We start from the raw sequence: 25,502 nt of genomic DNA, 5'->3' as shown, positions 1-25,502 counted from the left end.
AGTGTTTCGGGAGGATGTTTTCTTCTGGGGAAACAACATTCACAGCAGTCCAGACTGAGGGTACACAGAGAGCAAAAACAGCTCTAGCTGCTGAGTGTCCTGCTTATATTCTCACATTTGCCCATCTACTAATCTCTATTACTGTTTTATCTTATTTTTACAGATCCTACATATCTAGGAGGTTCCTTTTAAAATGCAAATAAAATACCTAAATGGGAGTGTCACTGACTTCATTATCATTCATCAACACCATAACAGGGATTATTTTATCACATTAGTTTGCTTCAGAGAGTTGAGCTGCAAGAAAATGGGACTGAATTCACTTATGTTTTGAAAATGAAAGTGCTGGATAACAAGGTAGCAGTTTCCAACAAATTTAAATATAAAAACCTTTATTAATATAATAAAATGTCTAATGTCTATTAAATTATATAGTGGCAAAAGTCTTAGAGAATTCAGGGACATGTTAATATTATCAATTACAAATTGTACTAGAGAAGGCTACTCCAAATGGGTGGAAATCAAAGAAGCTGATCATTTTCCAGAGAATGACCTTGCATGCTTTTACCTAAAGGAACTGTTTAAATTTTTAGATCAGAAAAATAAGTGAAAAAAAAACAGAAGAATGGTCTAAAAAAAAAATATATATATATATATATTTAATGTTACTGTCAGAAAATATAGGCTTGTAAGAGAGCTTGGATTTCAATTTTAGAAAGAAACTTCGGTTTCTTTGGAGACAATGTTTATATTAATTCAATAGTGTTTCTGTACATATATATCTGATAATGACTGCCATTGTCTCTTCTATAACTTTCTTTGAGTCCTAGGTTTATATTTAATCTTATGATATCTTCATGTATATCTCCTATAAATATTTCAAACTTAAATTTTAAAAAGCATAAGACATCATTTCCCCTCTCCAGTTGCAAAACTCTTCCTTCTTTGTAAATGAATGAATAGTACAGCAACCGCTAGAGGATGCAGGCTAGAATCTTGGAAGTCTTACTTTATTTCTTCTCTTATCTCATGTCCTTACTTTCATATTTACTTTTGAAACTATCCAGTTCTCTCTTTTTCTGTAAAAAATCCAGAGTCTCCTATTATCCAGTCAAAATTTCTGCTGTAGTTGTGTAACCAGTCTCTTTAATCCAAGGTATATTTTCAGTGCTATATTAGCAGTCATACTGAAAAAATAAACTAACCATTGTTATTTGGGATAATTTGTTATGCAGCAATAAATAACTAATACGCTAAATTGAGAACTCTTGGAAAGAGAGAAAAACATATAAAAGATCCTTTTTTTTACGCTAAATCCCTAGGCTCCATCTCACTTTGATGGTATTAGACACAAGAGAAACTCCATTTTTTTCTGATGTATGTAGAATTAAAATAAATAAAAGCAAAACATCAATAATTAAAACAACTATAAAAATGTGTAGCTCAAACTAGAGGGAAGCTGGAATGGCTTGAGGAAGGAAAATGATAAATGAAATCAAAGAATTGATTCATGTGAAATAAAAGAAAAATGCTTTTTGCAAACAATACTGCTTACTAAAGGGTATACATCTTATGAAATGAAATAATTTATTTTTTTGCTCACTGAACACTATGACGGAGTTATAGATGCAGAAGTAATTTTGTAGTTGACTTTGAAAATTATTTTGAAAAGTAGAAGAAATGAGTTAGATGTTTATTGAGGCAATTGGAGGAAAAATTGTGCTGAAGTTAAGGAGGATAGGGAGGAGGAGACAGGAAGAGAAAGAAAATATCCCAGAGAAGTGTAATGGTGGTGGCATTGGATAGCTTGTTTGTGTCACTTTTTTAATATTTTGAAATTTTTTAATGTATGTTCAAATCACAGAAAGGACTGATTCCACTTCTGTGTAGTTAGTGTAAATATAGAGAGCACCTACTCAGTGAAAAGAAAATTAATAAGCTTAAATAATTTAGAAGAAGATGGAACTCTTAGCTAGAGGTCACTAAAAAAAGAACATCAGGAATGTAAAGACATACTAGGGAGAATATTGAACTTTCCCCTAAAATACAGTAAAATTTTGAGCTGATATTGTCTAGATCTTTAAGGCAGGAAGGGTGCAGATGAAATATCAGTTATCTAATATCAACATGAGCTTAGTTTAATGAATCATGAGATTATACTTATGTTAAATAACTACATTTTGAATCAGCGATAACTATTCAGGATATAAGAAATCATTTCAAGTATTTTCCATAACAGGACTGTAATGCAGAGGTTTGGTTACACAGATGATGGAGAAGCCAAATATCTCACAGTAGGAAGTCACTACCAATACTAATTAGGAGGGATAAACAAAGAGGAGGTTCAACCTAAGCCAGAAGATAGTGTTAACAGGCAGAAGCTACAATCATGTGGACATGTCCTGAAAAAGTGGGAGCCACAAAGGATACACAGATTCTGGATACTACCTAATTCAGAGAGAAAGGGCGAGGGAGAGAGAAATACCCTGTATTTTCTATTTCTTTAATTAATTTTTATCTGTGCCTACCTTTGTCCAAAACCACCCAGAAGCAGATGACAGGGTTGCCCGGAAAATACAAGATTATCACTCCTGTTACACAGAGCACAGCAAGAAAAGAACAAATAATTGGTCAAAAACACCCAGGATGGGCATAGTTTATATGTAAGGGGGACCAAATTATTGGTCTTGATAAATAACTTGATAAAAAGTTATCAAGTTAACTTGATAAAAAGAGTGAATCTAGAGATATAAAGTAACAATGAAGATAAAATTGCCACCAAACAAGTTTGCCTAGCACTAGCTTTGATATACACTGATCAGAGCCCCATTAGGATACTGGTGCCACTGAGACAATTAAATTTCAGAACCCATTTAATTTTATACAGGCACCCACTTCAGCTCAGATATCATATCATTGCCGTATTCACAACATTTAAACTGATTTGCGGGCAATCCAACTTTTAATTCTGACTCATGTAAGTCTTCTAGATTTACAGCAACACCATGTTGAACTGCACTGGTTTGTCATCTCTCCCATTCCAGGATCTGTTTATATTCAGCACTGTATCTCAAGGACAGGCAAATAGAGTCAGATTTTTGACATAGCCGAAGAGTGGTGACTTTAGAGAACCCTATTTCCTCTTATAAGAGCTTTTTAGGAAATAAACAGTTACTAGCAGGTTTAATGCATTGGCAAAGTCCAAGTGTCCTCTACATCTCACATCCTTTGTGTCATCTATAAGGACATAGGAAGGCAACTTCCAGAAGCAAAAATATGTCTGTATCTTCTGCCCTCATTTTTTAGGTCAACACAGTCACCACAACCCGAGCTGCCATTTTCATTTCCTGCCATAGATATCTGACAGTCCTTCATACTGAAGACAAGTAAGTTTCATTGATATAAAAAGTTATAGGATTATTAGAAGTATTTATACTTATTTTTGTTTTTAGCATGCCCACTAAATACTTCAGAGTTAGTCATAAATTGACAAGACAACCCCTCGGCTTTACTCCTTTCATTATTTATTAAAACAATTTATTAAAACAAGTTCTCAAAACAATTTTCTCAAAGTGTGAAAGTTTCTTTTAAAAAAGGTAGCATGAAACTATTTCACCCAGAAATAGCCTATGAATTCATAGTATATGTGTCACTTTCTTTGCCTTTCTGTAATAGTTACTCACAGACCTGAGCTTCTGTAATTGGCTTATTACTTGGAATAAATAAGATTGTATATAAGAAATCCTGTAGGAGAGGAAAACACAACTCTTGGGCTTGGATATTATTCTTTGACAACCCAAAGATTTTTCCAAATGGTTAATAAATGGACCATTATCTTATTTACTCTTGAGGAAACTTCTTTTCCAGCATCTGAGGTAATGACTTCCCAGTTTTTGACCTGCCACTGTAAGGTTTAAATTTGGTTTTCCTCAAAACTGATAGATATCAGAAATTACATCTAAAGTGTTAAAGATTCTGAGCTACATAGTACTGGGTGTCAAAAGGTTACAGAGACATCCCTATACCAGGTGAGAGTCCATTAAAAAGGTCACTCACTTCTGTTCTCACAAGTATTGTTCACTGAATTGAGTCAAGAAACGCTCAATAAAAGGGAAAAAGAACTAAAATTGTTCCTGACAATTACCTGACAAAAGTGAGATCACCGAAAGAAATGATTTAGGACCATACCACGGAGAGACACAAAGTGGTACCAGAGACCAGCTCATTAAGTTTACCATATACAACTATGGTAATTTGTTTTTAAAAGATATTCTAAAACAGGTAAGTCAAAGTTTCACATATGGAAATATGTCCAAATTAAAATGTGCTTGTCTTCCTGAAGAGTCTGGGTCATTCATAAAAAAAAAAAAAAAAAAAAAAGTGTTTGTCCAAGATTTTAGAGCAGGAATAAAATATCTTCATGAGAATTACTTTTCTATTCATAACAGGAATTTGTAGTAACTCAATGCATTTTTATAATTAAAATGTATTATTAATTTTGTGTAATACAAATGAAATTGGATTTAGAGATAAGTTTCTGGATGACATTGAAAACTCATTATTAGAAAAATTCCAAATAATTTATAGAGAATTCTCAATAATTTATTTAAATACTCCGCCATCAAGTAGATACAGCATAACTGCTCACCACTTAAGCATGAGATGCATATAGTGACTTCCTTCTAAAGAATATAGTATGAAAATGAGGGGAAAAATAACATCTGTACAATCAAGATACCTGGAAAACACTGCTTTAGTGAGTTAATCAAGGTTAACATCATTAATAAGTTGTTACTTATAGTATATCTAGTATATATACCAATATAAATATATGTTGATAGTGTATCCCCTTGAAATGGTACAATGAAAATGGCACTTTACCTCTTTATTTTCCTTGAAATAGATAAACCATATCTAGCCATGAGAAAAACATCAGAAAAACCCAGACTTAAGGATTTTTCCTAAAATATCTCATCATGTTCCTCCACACTTTTAAAATAGGCCTACTTTGCTTTATTGTGCTTTGCTGATGCTGTATGTTTTTTTGTTTGTTTGTTTTTTAACAAATTGAAGGGTTGTGGTAACTGTGTCCAGAAAGATGTGACTGAATTGCTGCAATCTTATGATCAAACTTGGAGAGATGAGAGTTGCTTTTTATGGATGAGCAAATAACGTGGTTTCTTGAGATGTAATCTATTCCTGGCGAAGATGCTGTGAACAATGTTGAAATAACAGGGATTTAGCATATTACATAAAGTTAGTTGAGAAAGCAGTGGCAGGGTTTGAGAGGATTGACTCTAATTTTGAAAGAAGTACATTGGTGTCATTTTTCCAACACCATGTGCTCACTTCGTGTCTCTGCGTCACATTTTCGTAATTCTCACCATATTTCAGACTTTTTCATTATTATATCTGTTAAGGTGATTAGTGACCTTTGGTGTTACCATTGTAATTGTTTTGGGGCACCACAAACCATGCCCATATAAGATCACAAACCTAATCAACAAAGGTATGTGTTCTGACTGCTACACCCACTGGGGATTCCCTCTTTCCTCCCCGTCTCCTCAGTCTCTCTATTCTTTGAGAAACAACAATATTGAAATTATGCCAATTAGAAACTCTACAATAGCCTTTAAATCTTCAAGTGAAAGGAAGAGTAGCACATCTCTCATTTAAAATCAAAAGCTAGAAATGATTATGCTTAGTGAGGAAGGCAGGCTGAAAGCTGAGATAGGTTGAAAGCCAGGCCTCTTGCACCAAACAGTTAACCAAGTTATGAATGCAAAGCGGAAGTTCGTGAGGGAAAGTGCTATTTCAGTGAACATATGAATGATAAAAACAGGCTTATGGCTGTGTGATCTGGATAGAAGATAAAACCAGCTAAAACATTTGCCCAAGCCAAAGTTTAATCCGCAGCAAGGTTCTAACTCTCTTCAATTCCGTGAAGACAGAGAGATGAGGAAGTTACAGAAGAAAAGTTTGAAAGTAACTGGCAAGTCATTACCTCAGATGCTGGAAAAGAAGTTTGAAACTAGCAGATGTTTGTTCATGAGGTTTACAGAAAGGAGTCATTCCTATAATATAAAACTGCAAAGTAGAGCAGCAAGTGCTAATGTAGAAGCTGCAGCAAGTTATTCAGAAGATCTAGCTAAGATAATTGATGAAGATGATTAAGATGAACAATGGATTTTCAATGGAAACAAAGCAGTTTTATATGAGAAGAAGATCCAAATAGGAATTTCATAGCTAGAGAACAGAAGTCAATGCCTGGTTTCACAGCTTCAAAGGACAGGCTGACTTTCTTGTTAGAGGCTAATGTAGCTGGTGATTTTAAAGTTGAAACTGAATCTCATTTACTATTTTGAACATTTTAGGCCCCTTAAGAATTATGTTCAATCTACTCTGCCTGTCCTCTAGAAATGGAAGAACAAAGCCTCAATGATAGCACATCTGTTTACAGCATGATTTACTGACTATGTTAAGCCCACTCTTGAGACATACTGCTCAGGAAAAGATTTGTTTCAAAATATTACTATTTATAGATAATGCACCTGGTCACTCAAGGGTTCTAATAGAGGTATACAATGGAGAAGCATGTTGCTTTCATGCCTGCTAACAAAATATCCTTCTGTAGCCCATGGATTGAGGAGTAATTTTTACTTTCAAATTTTATTGTTTAAGAAATAAATTTCATAAGGCTACAGATGCCGTAGATCGTGATTTCTCTGAGGGATCTTCCGGAAAAGATTCACCATTCTAAATTCCATTAAGAACATTAGTGTTTCATGGTAGGAAGTCAACATATCAACAATACTAGAAGTTTGGAAAAAGTTGATTCCAAGTCTCATAGATGACATTGAGGATCCAAGATTTGAATGGAGGGAGTAACTACAGATGTGGTAGAAATAGCATGAGAACTAGAAGTGGGAGAGGAGCTGAAAGATGTGACTGAATTGCTGTAATCTCATGATCAAACTTGAAGAGATGAGAATTGCTTTTTATGGAGGAGCAAATAACGTGGTTTCTTGAGATGTAATCTATTCCTGGTGAAGATGCTGTGAACAGCGTTGAAATAACAGGGATTTAGCATATTACATAAACTTAGTTGAGAAAGCAGTGGCAGGGTTTGAGAGGATTGACTCTAATTTTGAAAGAAGTTCTACTGTGGGTAAAATGTTATCAAATAGCATTGCGTGCTACAGAAAAATCTTTCATGAAAGGAAGTTAATTGATGTATCAAACTTTATTGTTGTCTTATTTTAAGAAATTGTCAAAGATATCCCAACCTTCCTTCATCAGTCAGCAAAAGCCAATATTGAGGCAAGATCCTCCACCAGCACAAACATCATAACTTGCTGGAGAGTCAGATGATCACTGGAATTTTTTAGCAAGAAAGTATTTTTAATTTAAGATATGAACATTGTTTTTTAGGCATAATGTTATTGCACACTTAATAGATTACAGTATAGTGTAAGCATAAGCTTTATATGTGCTGGGAACCAAACAGCTTGTGGGATTTACTTTATTGAGGTTGCCTGGAACTGAACTCACAATATCTATGAGGTATGCCTGTATTATCAAAAGCAAGGAAAGCCTCAGAAACTATCACAGTCTATATGAGCTCAAGGAGATAAGACCACCAAATGTAAAATAATGTCCTATGTAGGACCCTATAACAGAAAAATGAAATGACATAAAAACTATAAAAATCTGAAAACTGTATGGACTTTTGTTAATCATAATGTATTAATATCAGTTCATTAGTTGCAACAGATGTATCATGGGGAAACTAGGTGTGAAATTTAAGAGAAGACTAATATTCCTGCAACTCTTCTATAAACTTAAAACTATTATAAAATGAAAAGTTTATTTTTTAAAAAACTTAGATTAGTAAAATATAGTTAAAATATTAATAAACTCCCTGAAAACTATGAATAATGATAACTATGACTAACACGATTGTATTTTGACTGATCAATCTACTCAGATATTCAGTATATTTCAAATTTAATGTTTACTTAATGGAAACATACTTAAAAGTAAAACATTGCCCAGAAGTAAATGAGTAAAGTTAAATTTTAAATTATGATACACATGTAACATATATGGAATTGAACTGCAGCCTTTCCTAACTTAATATGGAGCATCTCCACCTCCCTACTTGCCAATTCCAACACTAACCCAACTCTAAGCACACTGGCAAATCATATTGTGTTTACAGATATTGTCTTGGGATGGGGATAAAGGAAAGAATACATTGTATCTCATGTAGTAAGCATTATAAAAATGATCTTTAAACCTTTTTTTTCTTTTTTTTAATAAAAGGTCTAGAAGGTTTGTTTAGCTTTATTCTCACACTCTCCAGAATCTTTTTCTTTTTCTCTTTTTGAAGACCACATAGGTGCAGCTTTATTTCACTCTTAGTTTATCTAGATCCTATTGTTTTTGTAGTTAATTTAAATCTCTCTTGATTTATTTAATTTATAGCCTTATATATCAATATCCTGGAACAACTTGAAAATGTTCCTTTAGATTTTTATTTTTAAGAAGGAAAAAACTGAAATGCAATGATGATCAGGCTAAGCGTATGTTAGGATTTAGAGGGAGCGCCCCTAAAATATCAGAAAAATATTTGAAAATAATACTTTGAAACTATTTTTGATAGCTCAAAGAAGCAGCAGCTTCTTTCTTGAAGCAGCAAAGTAATCATACGGGGGTAATCACAATGTTCCTTATGCTCTTATATGCACTCTACAGTTTGGCATTGTTTATCAATTTCATTCTTTCCAGCGATTAGAGCCTCTAAAAATTCATGCTAGTTTAGAAGTATGTCTGTGTTTAGGTATCTAGAGAACAGGAAGAGATTTCGATATGTTGCTCAGCAGAGAAACCAATTCTAAGAGTATATGACACAGGAGTCAAACCCTTAGAAAGATTGTTAGAGCCATGAATTTGTATAGGACCACAGGAGACACCATAGAAAAATAAGAGTAGAGTGTCATCAGGCTGTAGTCCCATTTACAAAAAGGAAGGGTAATTAGCAAAACTAAATATAGTCAAGAGATAGGAGAAGAAACTTAAAGAAAGGAATTATCACTAGCAAATATAATGAGAATATACCATCTTGGACTTATCCTTACTGGAGGCATGAGAGAAACCAAATGGGTTGATTGGCCAAAGTGGGCAGAAAGATAGCTTTGAAATGCATCTGTCATGGTTTGGATCATGGTACAAAAGCAAGTTAAACTTATGTAGATACATCATTAGTAGATAAAATCTTTATTTATTTATTTATTTATTTATTTTTTGAGACGGAGTCTTGCTGTCTTGCCCAGGCTGGAGTGCAGTGGCACGATCTCAGCTCACTGCAAGCTCCGCCTCCTGGGTTCAGGCCATTTCCTGCCTCAGCCTCCCGAGTAGCTGGGACTACAGGCGCCCACCACCACGCCCAGCTAATTTTTTGTTTTTTCTTTTTCTTTTTTTTTTTTTTTTTTGAGACGGAGTCTCGCTCTGTCGTCCAGGCTGGAGTGCAGTGGCGCGATCTCGGATCACTGCAAGCTCTGCCTCCCGGGTTCAGGCCATTCTCCTGCCTCAGTCCCCAGAATAGCTGGGACTACAGGTGCGGCCATCACGCCCGGCTAATTTTTTGTATTTTTAGTGGAGACGGGGTTTCACCATGTTAGCCGTGATGGTCTCCATCTCCTGACCTCGTGATCCGCCTGCCTCGGCCTCCCAAAGTGCTGGGATTACAGGCATGAGCCACCGCGCCCGGCCCATAAATTTTTATATATTTCAACCAAAATTAGAAAAACAGAATAATAATAGTGAAAGAACCAGAAAGTGACAATCTTCACCAAACGTTCAGTCCAAATGGTATGGGCAAAAGCACACCACGCACACAGAAGAAAGGGCAGACTGAGATGAATGTGGGTCATTAGGGTTCAAGAAGTGTTATGGAAATGAAGGGAGTAAAGAAAAGAAGAACATCAATCCAGGATACAAAACCCACGGATAACTTCAGACAATGCATTTTTACAGCTGTGAGTATTTTAATATGGTAGCTAAGTAAAGCAAACATATTAAAGAAAGTTGAAGAGAGGAGTTACAAAAGAAGTATTGTCTAGAGGAGTCAGAGGGAAATATAATTTGATAGAGAAAAGAAGACAATGGCATTAATAAGCACTTAGTATATGTGAGAAAGTTGCTAGAGAGGATGGTGGGCAGAGGAGAAGGATTCTCTGGGTTCAATATGAAATTTCTCCACTTATAAATTATTTCACCTTAGGGAAGTTATTCATTTTTAATATGCTCACAAATGAAAAGGATAATAATTTGTTTTCATATTATTTCTTTCAGAGGGAGTAAACAGAGATCCTTTTAACAATTATGATGTGACAACAGGTGCAAAACTTAGACAAACTAAGGTATCTGATCACCATATTTACTAGGCAAAATATTGAGGTTAAAAGAATTTGTGCTTTCTGTTTTTTCTTTTCAGTGTTCAACATTCTCATCCTAGTAGATGACAAAAGGTCTGTGACAAGATGGGACATAGCAATTCTGTCTCTGTGATCTGCCCATCAGGAAAAGAGCTCTTAATAATCCAGGCTAACCTTTTCTGCAGTTAAATGTACCCAATTTCCTCCTTCAGTAGTATGATCTTAGACATCAGCTTTCTTTGAGGGAAATCTTCATGGAGACATTGAGAGAAATCTTTCCAATCTAAAATTACATAATGGAATAGGTCTGTGGTTATAGTTCAGTTTTAACTAGGGACATACAAGTCATAATGTCTTAACTTCAAATATCGAAAATCCATAAGAAGTTAAGGTATGATTACTGAAGGACAGAAAAGGCAGTCTTATTTGTGCTATGAGATGTTCTTAATCCCTCACATAATTGAACCAGGAAGTATACTTTCTTTCTTCATGTATCTCTTAAAGCTCGGTCTTAAGACGAAGGGGCTAAAGGCCTGAGTTTCAATTTATATTTGTTTCATAATAGCTGTGACCCCTCAAGAAATGGCCACTAAACTGTGGGAAACAATGAATTCCTACACAGTAAAATAGATTATTTTCTTAAAAATGGCACAAGGTTTTATGAGAATTATAGCAGAAACACTGCTTAGCATCATGCATGGCATGTACTAAATATTCAGTCTATGCTACTTAGGTATCCTTGATGTTATATTATGAAATTGTGGATATTTGTAAATATGCAGTCTCCTAATACATAGTTGTAAAAATGTGTAAAGGGGTCCAGTGAGCAATTAATAGATTTTTAAATAATATTCCATTCTTACCCTTCATGATTTGTATAAAAGATTTAGAGAATGAAACAAAACTCTGGGATCTGTACCTTTTAACTGAAACAATTATCCACCAGATCTAAATTTACATAACCGTGATAAATAAATCTCTAAATAAGATAAGTATGGATAAACTTTGTAAACTTTCTCTTTTTAAGATACAAACAACAATAATAGTGTGGGTTATTTCTTCATAAATCATATACACTCCCAGTTATTTGTGTCAAACTTCTCTCTTGTGCTTGATGGTTTCCAATTCAAAACATGGTAATATTTTTCCAGTTTTCGAAGGAAGTTCTGATTTGTCAGTACATAGAACTTACCATCTCCAGGCATATATATTGATGGAATGTAAGTTAACAATTCAAATCTTTTTTTTTTTTTTTTACATTGGGTGGTAATTTAGATTTATGTTTCTTTAAAACTAAGTCATTGGTGTCATGTTCATTTCCCTATAGCTAAGATTCCATCATACTAAACCAGAAAGAAATAGTATGTGTGTACAAAAATGTAAGAAATCAGTACTCCAAGCTATATAATAGGTTGTCAAACATTATTCTCATAAAATATCTATAGACACATTGGCCAATATTTACTTATTTTTTATAGTAATGTAGAAGCAATAGTAGTTAAAAACAAGGACTTTGGATCCAGAGTCATCTGTATTGGCTCCCATCTCCATTTCTTATTTGCTTTGTTCTCTAACAAGTCTCAAAATTTCTTGTCTCAGTTTTCTCAGTTTTAAAATGGGGATAATTATACATATGCTTAACATAGCATATTTAAATTACTAATGACTGTAGTAATTAAATGTTAGCATAACTAAAGTTTATACCTGTCGGGTAGTAAATATTTTGTGGTTGTACTAAATAGTGAGCTGTGGTTGTCAATTCTAATATTCTTAATAGTACACACTTCATTGTGTTCTACAGATATTGATTAAATATAATTTTTGAGAAATTTAAATTTTGACTTTTCTCTGACATATTAAAATATTCTAGAATATAGAGTTGCTGGGTTCATGAGACTATAGAAACCATACGTGAAAATAAAGTAATATCAGCATCCTATAGACATCTTCTAGAATCATAGAATAAAAAAGGTTCTTTATCTGTTATTTTTATTTCATTTTATTAAGCTAAGAAAGATTAAGGATAAATACTCTTGAAAAATACATAAAAATAATAAAAATTAAAAATAAATAAAAAATACATAAAAAATATAAAAAATAGAAATGTAAATCTACATTGCCATCCAATGTAAAAAAAAAAAAAAAGATTTGAATTGTTAACTTAAATTCCATCAATACATATGCCTGGAGATGGTAAGTTCTAGGTACTAACAAATCAGAACTTCCTTTGAAGAGATTTATTAAGAGATTTGATGAAAGTGATTTTAAAAATGCAAACACAGAATTAATCTCTTGCTCTGACTACTGCACTATCTCCTAATTTGTTGTTCTACTTCTGTTCTTGCTCTTACTTATTCTATTTTTCCCACAGTAGCCAGAGCAATTTTTGTAAAACATGAAACTGATTATGTGACTGTTCTGCTAAAACTCTTCAAATTCTTCCACTGTGCTTAAAATACAACTAAATTCCTCACCTTTGTTTACAAAACTCATGTAATCTGTTCCTTGCCTAATGCTCTCACTTAAATTCATACCATTCTCTTTCTCACTTATTTGGCTTCACCCATAACTTTCTATTTCTGGAACACATTTATGTTCATTTCCAGCAAAGACACTTTGTAATTGCCATTTCCTCTGACTGGTAAGCATTGGATCTAGATTTTAGCACCATTACCATATTCTTATGATTCAGATCTTAACTCAGTGACGCCTCTTTTCAGAGGACTTTCCCAATTACCAAATCAATTGTTGTTTAAACTCCATTCTTATCACGAATACCCTTATTAATTGTCAATCACATTACTCTTGTAGCATATTAACATGATTGTTCTCAGAAATTATCTGTTCATTCATCTACCTCTTGATTGCAAGACTGCAAGCTCCTTGAGACCAAAGATTTTGCTGGCATTTTCCACTGGTACATTTTTCCCACCCAGAACAATATTTCCTAAATTACAGTATCACAACACATATTTGTGTAATCAATGAATAAAAGGACATAAATCAAAAGAGAAGCTTGTTGATAGGCTAATATGAAGATGCTGATGTTCAAACAGAATTTTATCAGTAAATTTGGAATAAAAAGTGTCGGAAAAGATATTCAATGGTAATGGGGTGAGTGGTTGATATGTATTGTACAACAGCAACTGAGAAACATTAAGTGTGAACAGAAATATCAGCAAATGCACCATTGAAGTAGTATCACTAGTACACAAAGCCAATTCATCACGAAATAGTTTACACTCTAACTCTTCCATAAGTTTCATATTTGGCTCTTTCTGTAGATCCCCTTTGGCCACTTTATTTTGGGCTATCATATTTCTTCCTGTTTTCTAATTAGGTGTTGTCTTTATACTGTGAATCTTAGTCTTACTTGAATCAATGATTAGTAGAAATCACTGTTGTGACTAACACGCTTCTTCACATATGTGTTTGAAAGTACCCTAAAATCAATTCATTTAAAGTGAAAGCCTGACTGTTTTCCAAAATATCTTTCAATACTACTTCACTATCACATTAAATAGGCAGTAACCTTGCACCTCATTATTTTATATTGGGTCTTGGCTAACTGTGGCTCTTGGACTAAATCCAGCTGGCCAGCTGTTTTTGCAAACATGATTTTATTGAATCACAGCCACACCTATTTTTTTATTGTCTATGACTGCTTTCACTCTACAATGACAGGATCATTGCAACAGAGACTGTACAGCCAACAAAACAAAAAAATATGTATTATCTGCCCTGTATCAGAAAGCTTCCTTGTCCCTACTTTAAACCACTGTTTTACAGAGATTAAAAACTATATAAAATTCAAATCATTTTCTTCCATCAGCTTTACTGAGTCATATCTGTCTCTCTCCCTTTCCATACAATATAAAGATTACCTTTCAAGATCTCTTATTAGCCTTTAAACATTGAAGACATTGGCAAGCAGACATTACTTCGTTTTCACTAGTTTCTTAATAAAACTGTTAATTGACAAGTTACCTTATTTAGCAGGAAGCCAATAAACCACAGTGTAAATCAGTAGATTACACTGCTTTAAGCTTTTGAAAAAATGATTAGTTTCACTAAAGGGGTGGGCAATTACTGCCATTGCTAACTAATTTTGTACCTGGAAATAAAGATCTGCAATTTGTTGCCCATAGCTATAGCACACAGCCTGTTGACTTAGTACCTATACAGTTATAAACTATGGATTCTAAGAAAATTTAAATGTATGATGTTTATTTAAGTATATATGGTTATGATGTTATCTAAAGTACATTTATTATGAATTTCTTGGTATATAATCATTCATGCAGATAGGAGGATCTCTCATTTTGCAATAAAACTTTTAATTTTGACCCACACAAGGTAAAGAGATGCTCTTGAGGTACCTGCTTCTAAACTACAGGGGATGAATGTGTGTGTGGACTCATTGGTGAATCCTCATATATAAACAAAGTAGATGATATATTCATGCTAAAAGGAATCTGACTTGGAGCTAAGGCCCTTTTCTAGAGGCATAAGATTTATTCATACAAAAACACTTAAATAATTTTAAAGGCATCAGACTCTCTGTACAGTAGGGATTATAAAAGACTGAAATTTCCCTTTTGTAATAGGGTTTCTGGCCTCTTTGGCCCTCCAGAAATATTAGGTATAGCTTAAAATCAGAGAAAAATAATACCAATTGCCAGAGAATGCTTTGTCCTTCATGATATCAACAGCTGTCCCTCACTGGTTGCTCTGATCTCTTCTTTCTGTCAGCTTCTGTTCTATACACAGACAACTATGATTTGCAGGCCAGAAATGTAAGAGCTATGCATATTGGTGCCACATTAAATCCATGGTCATCACCATTAAATGAGTCCTTAATATAGCAAGACCACCTTGTTTCATTTTTTCTGTAAACTGCTGTTTCCCTCATTACTATCATTGTGTAAAAACTGTGTGTCAAATAGAGTTATTAACACCCGCACAGTTGGACATACGCGAGTTAACTATGGCTTTGTCACACAGGAATGGCATGATCTGGAAAAAATGGGTTAAACTCTCCATCTCTTAGTTTTTTCTCCTGTAAAATGATGACAATAATGTTTATAACATATACTTGTGATAGCATTAATGGTACATAGCATATAGTTAGTCCTAATAAAAATGATTTATTGTCTCCATCATGCCTCTCTGACTCCTCCTCCTCCTCATCGTTTTTGAACATGTAACCCATATGCTACTCTTTCACCTGAGAAATTAGAACAAATACAACAAGATTAACCCTGCACCTTTCTGTTTCTCCTTTTATCATCTTTCAATGGAGGACTTGGCTTCTTTCTAAGGGCCATTTCTCTCTGTCCTCTAGTTTAGATGCCTTCTAATTGAATGCTATTTATTGTTCATCTACTTGTTATTTTCTTAACATTTCCTTGTAATATAAACACTCTCTCATTAAAAGTCAATTATGGAACCAAAGAACTTCTGTTGCATATGTCTTTTTGCATGGATGGACCTTTTGGTTTCCCTTAACTCTTTGGGTTTAGGGGTGGTAAGGGATTCCCATTGTTGCTAGGCATGAGGTATTTCACCATTCTGTTAAGGTTTCCTCACTCTGTTCACACTTCTGTAAATAGTTATTTCATTGAAATATCATATTAAACTCTGTGTGTGCTACTGTTCTGTGCCAGGACCATGACTGATACAGATGCCTATGATCTTTATGGAGTCAGTAGAAGTGTTAGTCTAACAGTTTCAGGGTTAATCATCCAAACTCTATTAATAGCTTATTACATGCCAGATACTGAGAAATTTGAACAATTGATAATGAATGCTAACTTAAGACTAATAGGATCAAACAATCAGACCTTATTTCAAGAAAAAAGCCCTGCTACTTACCTTAGGAACTAATTTCTCTTCTTTTCCAAAATATATGCCACTTCAAATGATCAGTTTACCCTCGACACTAGAATATTTTCTCTTCATCATTCCATATTTAAAAACATTTATTTAACATAAAAAGAGCAAGTTAATTACAATCCTTCTTTCCTTGGCCACAGTTATAGCTATCTCACAGAGGAGAAAACACATTTTATATGAATGGCACCTATATTTCTTTTCACCGAGACACATTTAACAACCCATCTTTTAAAGCACAAAGAAAGGAGAAAACCTTCAGTAATATGTCTTTTCAAATGTTGTTAAACATTGATTTGTCTGATTATTATAACCTGAGATAGTCCTTATTGTAGTAATTGCATACTTAAAATTTAAGAATTTATGCCATGTTATATGTTAATTTTATGCATCCACTTTCTGTTTCTCCTGTTCCAGCCTCCCACATCCTAGGGCATCTGTGAAGATAACAAAATTGCAAATGCCAGATGGTAGTATGATCATTAAATTAAAATCAGTTCCACTCTTGTTTCAATCATGAAACAGAATGATCAAATTTGTAAATGTTTCTATTTTGGATATTATTTTATTTTACATGAAAACAAAGAGTTGTACTTTAAAAACATTACATTGGTAAATTACAGTATTTTTTTCTCTGCTCATCTTATTTTGTAAGGTTCTAAAATTTGGTTGACTAACACTTCTGTTCTGCAAATTAGTTTACCTAAAAAGAGGAATAAATAATAATAAACTTTGAACAAAAGAAAACTAATATAAAATACTGTTATATTTCACATAACCAATGGAAAAAAAATTCTGACAGGCTTTCTTGACACAATAATATTAGGAATAAATTTTGTTCCTTGTTGCAGGGTGAAGTAAGGAAGATGGCTGAATAAGTACCAAACCCTCCTCTGAAAGGGACACCAACTCAACAATATGCAAAACATTCTCCTTTGTGAGAAACCCAGAGACCAGCCAAGAGACTCCTGTAGCCCAAGTGAGTATCATGCCAGCCACACTGAAGTTGATGGGAAAATTTGTGGCACCCACTTGCCAAAGCCCTGCCCTTAGCTCAGAAATGTGCAATCAGAAGGAAGATCCCAACTCCTCACTTCTCCCTGGGGAGGAAATAGAAGACTGGAACATATGTCTAATGTTCAGATTTGGAGGGCACTATCTAAGAGACTGATTTCTTCCTTATTTGAATCTAAGTGCTGACAGGAAAGGGTGTCAGATAAGAAACCAGTGGAAACAGAGGCAGCCCTCTGAACTAGCACACACTCAGTTACCATCATCTTTCTCCCCAGCTCAGCATAACAGTTGCACCTGACTTGGCATACTGACAGGAATTTGAATGCTCTAGATGCTTCAGGATACTGAAAACAAACATAAGAGCTCCAGAGGACCTACAGTATAGCAGACAGAAGCTGATTCAACTTGACAGTTTGTCCCTCAGGGGGAAAAGAGAAGAATAAAAGGTGTGTCAAATATTCTGACTTTCGGGAGGAGCTGCCTGAAAAACTGGTTGTTTACTTGCTAGTCTCAGAGCATGAAAGGGAGCTGGCATACTCTAAATGCCTGAGGCCAATGAGGAGAAAAAGAAATGAGTGACTTACAGTAACATCAAAGGATCTTCCTTAGTGGAGACAGACACCATAAGAAGGAGGAAATTGCAGCTTCTAAAAAAGGAAACCAGTAAAATCTCCCTAATTAGGAATTTACAAATTCACAGAAAACATTTGAGAGACCCGCAAAATATGTAGCTGGGTCATTTCAAGAAAAACTTTCCCTGTTTGGAGCTGGTCCATAAATACTGGGAAAGGGGGCTACTTTTCAAATGCATAGATCCCAACAAAAAGTAACAAGGCACATGAAGAAACTGTTGTAACCAACAGTTGGGCACATGAACCAAGCAAAGTATCAAAAAACTATCTCCAGAAATAAGTCCTAAAGAAATGGAGATATATGAATTACTCAACAAAAAATTCAAAATTACCATTGTAAAGATGCTCAATGAATACAGAAAATAAATACATAAAATGACAATATCAACAAAGACAGGAAATTTTCATGCGAGTCCGTGTGAAGAGACCACCAAACAGGCTTTGTGTGAGCAATAAAGCTTTTTAATCACCTGGGTGCAGGCGGGCTGAGTCCAAAAAGAGAGTCAGCGAAGGGAGATGGGGTGTGGCCATTTTATAGGATTTGGGTGGGTAGTGGAAAATTATAGTCAAAGGGGGTTCTCTGGCGGCAGAGGCAGGGGTCACAAGGTGCTCAGTGGGGGAGCTTCTGAGCCAGGAGAAGGAATTTCACAAGGTAATGTCATCAGTTAAGGCAGGAACCAGCCATTTTCACTTCTTTTGTGATTCTTCAGTTGCTTCAGGCTGTCTGGATGTATATGTGCAGGTCACAGGGGATATGACGGCTTAGCTTGGATCAGAGGCCTGACACTCCTGTCTTTTATATTAATAAGAAAAATAAAACAAAATAGTGTTGAAGTGTTGGGGTGGCGAAAATTTTGGGAGGTGGTATGGAGAGATAATGGGCGATGTTTCTCAGGGCTGCTTTCAGTGGGATTGGGGCAGCGTGGGAACGTAGAGTGGGAGAGATTAAGCCGAAGGAAGATTTTGTGGTAAGAGGAAATATTGTGGAGTTGTTAAAAGAAGCATTTGTCATATAGAATGATTGGTGATGGCCTGGATGTGGTTTTGAATGAACTGAGAAACTAAACAGAAGATACAAGGTCCGAATAAGAGAAAGAGAAAAACAGGTATTTAAGGACTAAGAATTGGGAGGACCCAGGACATACACTTAGAGAGTGGCCAAGGGGGTTCAGCGTAATTACCTGTTTGGTTGGTGAGTTTTTGGGCTCTATCCTTGTCAGAGTTCTCCTTTTTAAGTTGGAGGCTGAGCTTGATGAGGCGTGTTTTTAAAAGACCATTAGTCCATTCTACGTTTCCTGAAGACTGAGGACGTTAAGGGGTATGAAAGTTCCACTGAATACCAAGAGCCTGAGAAACTGCTTGGGTGATTTGACTAATAAAGGCCGGTCTGTTACTGGACTGTATAGAGGTGGGAAGACCAAACTGAGGTATTATGTCTTACAGAAGGGAAGATATAACCACGGTGGCCTTTTCAGACCCTGTGGGAAAGGCCTCTACCCATACAGTGAAAGTGTCTAACTAGACCAAGAGGCATTTTAGTTTCCTGATATGAGTAAAGTCAATTTGCCAGTCCTGGGCAGGGGCAAATCCCCAAGCTTGATGTGTAGGGAAGGGAGGGGGTGCAAAACTAATAAAAATAAACACACAGAAATTTTGAAACTAAAGAATAAAATTATATAATTAAATAATTCTCTAGAAGAACTCAAAAACAGGCTTAATTATGCAGAAGAAAAACAGTGAACTTTTGAAATGATCCAGACAAGCAAAAAGAAAAAGAATGAAGAGTGAAGAAAGCCTAAAAGACTGATGTGACTCCATCAAGGGAACAAATACACATTATGAGAGTTTTAGAAGGGGAAGAGTTAAAGAGGTAAAACTCTTGTTGGAAGAAATAATGGCAGAAAACTTCCCAAACTGGGGCAAGGAAATGAACATCCACGTTGAAGAAGTCCAGTGGCATAAACTCAAAGAAGCAACAATAAGACACAATGTAATCACATTGTCAGAAATAAAAGACAAAGAGAGGATTTTAAAAGCCAGCACAATATTGCAGTGAGGCGAGATCACACCACTGTATGCCAGCCTGGGTGACAGAGCGAGACTCCGTCTCAAAAAAAAAAAAAAAAAAAAAAAAAAAAAAAAAGCAGCACAATAAAAGTGATTCATTATATACAAGAAATCATCCATAAAACTAACACAGGATTCCTCAGCAGAAATATTGAAGGCCAGAAGGACTAGAATGACATATTCAAAGTGCTGAAATAAATAAAATTGCCAACCAAGATTACTATATGGAACAAATCTGTCCTTCAAAAATGAAAAAGAAATAAAGACATTTCCAGATTAACAAAAGTTGAGATAGTTTATAATTATACTTGCCTTACAAAAAATACTAAAGGGAGTCCTTCAATTGTAAATAAAAGAATGCTAGAGAGCAACAAAAAAAACCATATTAAAGTATACAGCTTGGTAGCAAAGGTAAATATTTAATGAATACAGAATCCTTCAATACTGTAATGGTAGTATATGAATCACTTTTAGTTCTGGTGTATAATGAAAGTATTAGTATAAAAATTTAACTAAAATAAATTTATACACAATATAAGAAAGTATAATTGTGACATCAATAACAGAAAGTGTATGTGTGGAGGAGGAAGTAAATATGTAAAGTTTTTTGTATGCAATTGAAATTATGTGTTATCAGCTTAAAATAGATTGTTATAATTATAAGACGTTTTATGGAAGCCCCATGGTAACTGCAAAGAAAATATCTATAAGAAATATGCAAAAGAAAATAAGAAAGCAATTAAACACTGACAGTATAAAAGTCAATGGGAAGAAAAGACTGCAAGAGAGGAAAAGAGGAACAAGAAAAGCTACAAGATAGACAGAAAACAATGAATAATATGGCAATAATAAGTCTTTATCAATAAATATTTTAAATATAAACAAATTAAAATCCCCAATAAAAAGATATAGAGTAGCTAAACAGATTAAGATAAAAACCAAAACCATGATTTAACTATAAGCACCCTACAAGAGACTCACTTTAGCTTTAAGGATGCACATAGGTTGAAAATGAAAGGATGAAAAAAAGATATTACATGTAAGTGGTTAGCAAAAGAAGGCAGAGGTAGCCATATTTCTATCCGACAAAATATAATTTAAGTCAAAATCTGTCATAAAACAAAAATAACATCTTAGAATTATAAAAGGGTGAAGTCACTAGGAATGTATACCAAATATACATGCACATAGCACCCAAATATGTAAAGTAAAATAGGCAGAACTGGAGTGAGATAGAGAGTAACATGATGATAGCAGGAAATTCCACACTCCCCTTTTAATTATGGATAGAAAACCAGATAGTTGACCAAGAAGGAATAAGAGAGCTTGAACAACACTATAGTCTGATTGAACCCAACTGATACATAGAATCAGTCTACACAAAACCAGCAGAATAAACATTCTTCTCAAGTGTACATATTCTTCTCCAGGTAAGAATACATTGTAGGTTGCAAAACAAGTCTTAAGAAATTTAAAACGATTGAAATCACACCAAGTATCTTTCTTCCACACAACTGAATAAAAATAGAAATCAATACAAGAAGGAGAAGTGGAAAATTTACAATTATATGAAAACTAACACACTACCAATGGATCAAAGACAAAATCAAGGGAAATTAGAATATGTACTGAGACAAACAAAAATGAAAACCTAACATACCAAAATTTATGAGCTGTAGCAAAAGCAGCACTAGGAAAGAACTTCATCGTGATAAACACCTACATTATAAAGAAAAGGTATCTCAAATAAACAACCTAACTTTATACCATAAGAAACTAGAAAAAGAAGAACAAAATAAGCCCAAAGTTAGCAGAAGGAAGGAATTTTAATGATTAGAGCAGAAACAAATAAAATAGAAAATAGAAAAACAATTTTAAAAATCAACAAAAATAAGAATTGGTTTATTGAAATATCAACAAAATTGACAAAACCTCAGCTAGACTAAGACAAAAAGAGAGAGTATTGAAATAAAATTATAAATTGAGACATTACAACTGATGCCACAGAAATTAAGATTATAAAAGAGTATTACAAAAATTATACGTCTACAAATTGAATAACGTCAAAGAAATGGATCAATTCCCAGACACATACAACCTACTAAGACTAAATCATGAAGAAATAGAAAGTGTTAACAGGCATATATCTAGTAAGAAAATTGTATCAATAAGCAAAAACCTCTCAACAGAAATAAAGTCTAGGACTAGATGGCTTAACTGGTGAATTCTACCAAATATGTAGAGAGGAATTAATGTCAATCTTTTTCCACTTGCTAAAATATTGAAGAGGAGACAATACTTCCAACATCATTTTGTGAGGCCAGCCTTATTCTGAGATTAAAGCTAGATTAAAAACACTAGAAAAAAATTGCATACCAATATTCTAGATGAATACAGATGTAAAAATCCTCTGAAATTTCCTAGCAAACCAAATTCAATAGTATCTTAATAGAATCATATACCATGACCAAGTGGGATTTCTCTCAGGGATGAAGGGACTGTTCAACATAGGAAAATCTATCGATATGATACACCACATTTACAGAATTAAGAGTGAAAACCACCTGATCACCTTCATAGATGTAGAAAAAATTTGACAAAACTCAGCACTGATTATGATTAAAAAAATTTAAAAAACTAGAAATTCAAAAAAAAATCTCAACATGATGAAGGTAAAATATGTAAAGCCCATAGCTTTATCACAGTCATTGGTGAAAAAAAAAAAAAAGAAAGAAAGAAAGCTTTTCTGGTAAGATCAGGGATAAGGCAAGAATGTGCACTCTTATCACTTCTATTCAACATAGTACTGGAAGTCCTAGCTAGAGAAATTAGGCAAGAGAAAGAAATAAAAGGCAACCAAATCAGAAAGGAAGAAATAAAATCAATTATATTCACATAGGATATGACCTTATATGTAGAAAACACAATAGATCTCATATAAAAACTGTTAGAACTAGTAAATGAATTCAGAAAATTTCCAGGATAAAAAATCAACATATAGAATCAGTTGTGTTTCTACACGTTAACAAAGAACAATTTTGAAAAATAAGTTAAAAACAATACCATTTACAACGACATCAAAAAGAAGAAAAAAATACTTGGGAATTATCTTAACCAAGGGAATGAATGACTATAAAACATTGATGAAAGAAATTAAAGGAGACACAAATAAATGAAAAGATATCCTGTATAAATATTGGAAGCCTTAATATTATTAAAATGTCATTACCACCCGAAGTGATCTATAGGGCTGAGGCAATCCCATCAAAATCCCAATGCCATTTCATTTTTCAGAAATAGACAAAATAATCCTAAAATTTATCAAGAACCACAAAGGACCCCCAATAGCCAGACAGTCTCATGCAATAACAAAGCTAGAGAGCTAAGTTCAAAACATACTACAAAGCTACAGTAAGCAAAATAACATGATACAGGCATAAAGGCAGACATATAAACCAATGAAACAAGTTAGAGGGTGCAGAAATAAGCCCATGCACATATAGTCAACTCATCTTCAACAATACACAATGTTGAAAGGATAGTATCTGTGTTAGTCCATTGTTGTGTTGCTGTAAAGGAATAGTGGAGGCTGGGTAATTTATAAAGAAAAGAGTTAGTTGCCTAATGGTTCTGCAGGCTGTACAAGCATGTCTCCAGCATTTGCTTCTGGTGAGGGATTCAGGAAGCTTATAATCATTGTGAAGGGAACAGGAGCCAGCATGTCACATGATGAGAGCGTGAGCAAGGGGATGTGGGGTACCACGCTCTTTTAAACAACTAGATCTCGTGTGAACTCAGAGTGAGAACTCACTCATTATTGCAATAATGGCCATTAATGAGGGATCTGCCCCCATGAACCAAACATTCCCCACGAAGCCCTATCTCCAACATTGGGGATTACATTTCAACATGAGATCTGGAGGGGACAAACATTAAAATTATATCAGTATCTTCAATAAAAGGTGTTGGGAAAAATTGAATTTTTTTCACATGCCAAAGATATTCAGATGCAATAGAATAAAATTGTATTCTTATCTAACAGCATAAACATAAATTAACTCAAAATAGATTAAAGACTTAACTATAAGACATGAAACTATAAAATTCCCAGAGGAAAACATAGTGGAAAGCTTTATAATGTTGGTGCAGGTCATGATTTTATGAATATGACACAAAAAGCACAGGAAACAAAAGCAAAAACAGACAAGTGAGACTGTGTCAAACTAAAATACTTCAACACAGCAAAGTAAAAAATCAACAGAATAAAAAGGCAACCTGTAGAATAGAAAACAATATTTGCAAACCATATGTCTAATAAGGAGCAATATCCAAATATATGAGGAACTTGTAAAACTCAATAGAAAAAAAGAAATTATCCAATTATAAATGGGCAAAGGACATGAAAAGATACATCTCCAAAAAAAAAAAAGACATACAAATGACCCACATCTTCATGAAAAGATGCTAAATCTTTTTAAACAGGAAAACACAGATCAAAACCACAATGAAATATCAAGTCATCCCTCTTATAGATGGCCGACATCAAAATAAAACAAAACAGAAAATAATCAGTAAGGATGTGATAATAATAATCCTCAATAATCCTCAATAATCAGAGAGGATGTGAATACATTGAAACCCATATCCCCTCTTGGTGTTACTGTAAAATAGTGCTGGGGCTATAAGAAATAGTGTGAAGATATCTCAAAAATTAAAAATAGAACTACTATATGATCTAGAAATTCTACTCCTACATACTTATCTAAAGTAACTGAAAGCAGGATCTTGGAGAGATACTTGCACTTTCATGCTCACTGCACCTTTATTCACAAAAACCAAGACATGAAAACATAAATATCCACTGACAGATGAACGTTTAAAAAGTTGCATATATGTGTGTATGTGTGTGCATGTGTGTATGTAAGTGTATGTATAAAATAGAATATTATTCAGCTTTAAAAAAGAAGGAAGTCCTGTCATCTGTAACAACATAAATGACACTTGAGGACGTCATGCTAAGTGGAAAAAGCCAATCGCCAGGACAGATACTGCATGATTCCATTTTTATGAGTCACCAAAAAATAGTCAAACTCATAGAAGCAGAAAGTAGAATGTTGGTTGCCAGAGTCCAAAGAAATGGGGAAATGAGGAGTTATTGTCTAATAAGTATAGAGTTTCAGTCATACAAGATGAAAATGTTTTAGAAACCTTTTCTACAAAAAGGTACATATAGTTAACAACACTGTACTGTATAACTAAAAAACTGTTAATAAGATATATTTCATGTTGTGTGAGATTTTTTCACCACAATAAAAAGTATTCCTTGTTATGACAAATTAAAAACAAGAAAATCACTACAGTATAGTAAAGGAAACTGCATCCTGAAATATTTATGAATTATTTGCGATCATGTTGTAATCTGTTATTAATCTCAAGTCGTACAATAGCAATTTGTTTC

At 34.1% G+C, this 25,502-nt stretch overlaps 1 long non-coding RNA gene across 1 annotated transcript in view; it reads right to left on the bottom strand.

Annotated features, from left to right (window-relative positions):
- Window positions 1–10,480: 10,480 nt before the first annotated feature.
- Window positions 10,481–25,502, bottom strand: part of LOC115933153 (uncharacterized) — a 122,867-nt gene continuing 107,845 nt past the window's right edge. Inside the window, exon 4 of the long non-coding RNA XR_010134275.1 lies at window positions 10,481–10,722. This is a non-coding gene — a long non-coding RNA (uncharacterized lncRNA). The remainder of the gene's footprint in view (window positions 10,723–25,502) is intronic.

This window comes from Gorilla gorilla, chromosome 5 (genome assembly GCF_029281585.2).
Source record: "Gorilla gorilla gorilla isolate KB3781 chromosome 5, NHGRI_mGorGor1-v2.1_pri, whole genome shotgun sequence".
Lineage (NCBI taxonomy): Eukaryota > Metazoa > Chordata > Mammalia > Primates > Hominidae > Gorilla > Gorilla gorilla.
Note: the sequence above shows the minus strand (reverse complement) of the source record. Positions and strands in the feature narration are given on the sequence as shown.